This window comes from Charadrius vociferus, unplaced genomic scaffold (genome assembly GCF_000708025.1).
Source record: "Charadrius vociferus isolate BGI_N301 unplaced genomic scaffold, ASM70802v2 scaffold877, whole genome shotgun sequence".
NCBI classification, from domain to species: domain Eukaryota; kingdom Metazoa; phylum Chordata; class Aves; order Charadriiformes; family Charadriidae; genus Charadrius; species Charadrius vociferus.
The window spans coordinates 8695-10306 of NW_009649116.1; the positions used below are offsets into that span (position 1 = coordinate 8695).

Consider the following 1612-nt stretch of genomic DNA (forward strand, 5'->3'; position numbering starts at 1 on the left):
GAGGGATGCAACTGGCCCCGCCCACTACAGCACCACACCCTTTAGCCATAGCCACGCCCCCTCTCTTGCCTTTTACCATTGACCGTGCTCGGGGCGCCGGAACAAGCGGTTACCGGCGACCCCCATTACAAAAATTGTGCTTCCGAAATCTCTTGATGTCGATTCCGCGAGGGCGGCCGCATGGCCCCCCCGTGCCACGCACGGCAGAAGCCCTTTTTAAAGCTGCGCTTTCCGCCCGCCAGCACCGGAAATCGCTAGAGTACTATCGAGATCATGGCGAGGAACGCATTCTTCCCTAAGGGCAGTGCCCATGCTGCTATTACTTCTTATCTTTCTCCCTTTACTTCACCCTATTTTTACGCTATTTCTGCTTTTTTCCCCCTCAAAAACACCGTTTCCCCGCCTCGCTGGCCCTCAATCCATATGCAAATCGCGCGGGGCATGCTGGGGCGTCTCCCCGCCGCGCCTTCACCGCGGAGGAGGAGGGCGCCTTTGGCGAGCGCGTCAAGCTCTCTCTTGATTGGTGGTGCTGAGAAGTGTTTCCGGGTGGCGGTGGGTGGTGCCCCCGGAAGGGCTCGAGGTGCGCGGCGGAGGGAGCGCAGCCGGCGGCGGGGCCTCGGTCCGCCCGCGGGTCATGGGGAGGTACGGGACGGTGGGCAGGGGGCTCGGGGCGGTCTTTCCCCCGGCGGCGGGAGGCTCCGGCTGTTTTACACGGGCTTTTACAGTCTGAAACGCGGAGGGAGCCGGTGGTGGGCGCGGCAGGCCCTACCCCGTCGCTCCCCGGGTAGGGCCGGGCCTACAGCCGGTGTTCAAACCTCCGCCTCTGTGGCGGTCAGCAGCCGGGGGAGGGGGGGTCCGGGCCTTGAGGGGCGACCCCCGCAGCCCTGACAGGCGGGGCCCGACCCGGTGTGGGCTGCAGGCGGCTGTCGGTGACCTTGGCCCTTCCCTATGGCTTTGGCCGCGGCTCCCCGGCAGCCGGGGGAAAGGTTTTGCACGGGGAGGATTCGTTCGGTCTCGTAATGGCGTTGTCCGTGAGCAGTCGTGGGGTTGGTGACCTCTTTATGCTGCTGGCTGAGACGGTGCTGGAAGAAAAGCTCTCGGAGCGGTGTGTGTGGAGCTGATGCTTCCCTAGATGCCAAGTGTTGGTGCTTCGGGGGTAAAACGCGAAGCTGGAAGCTGTGGGGCGAGGAGGAAGGAGGTTTGAGACACCCTTCAACATCTAACAAACACATCCAGGGGAAAAAAAGGACTTTTTTATTTATTCCTGTTTAGCTAGTGCACCTAATGGATCAATGCTCGTAACAGATGCTTCTTCGAGCAGCGTAAGGGAGGGCTTTGTCTCACATTTATAATAACTGAAGCAAAACCCAAGAACTTTCCCAGTTTTCTCTATTAACAATAAAGGGACACCTGGACTGGATGGTCCTTTGCAAACCTATTTAAATATTTGATGAAAATCCTTATGTCTTAATGGAAGCGAAAGCCCCCCGAGCACCCCAAGAAATGGGCCAAAGGTTTGTTTGGCTTTAATGTAGATTTTAATTACAGCTGTAACTCTCCGTTGTCAATGCTAATGAGTTACAGCGAGTCGGTGATGCTCATCGCAGCCACC

At 58.4% G+C, this 1612-nt stretch overlaps 1 protein-coding gene across 2 annotated transcripts in view; it reads left to right on the forward strand.

Annotated features, from left to right (window-relative positions):
- Nucleotides 1–562: 562 nt before the first annotated feature.
- Nucleotides 563–1612, forward strand: part of TAF12 (TAF12 RNA polymerase II, TATA box binding protein (TBP)-associated factor, 20kDa) — a 7185-nt gene continuing 6135 nt past the window's right edge. The window contains exon 1 of one of the 2 annotated variants that reach the window (XM_009888328.1): nt 563–642. The gene's annotated coding sequence lies outside the window, so the exon portion shown is untranslated. The remainder of the gene's footprint in view (nt 643–1612) is intronic. The other variant, XM_009888327.1, reaches the window with a different exon arrangement.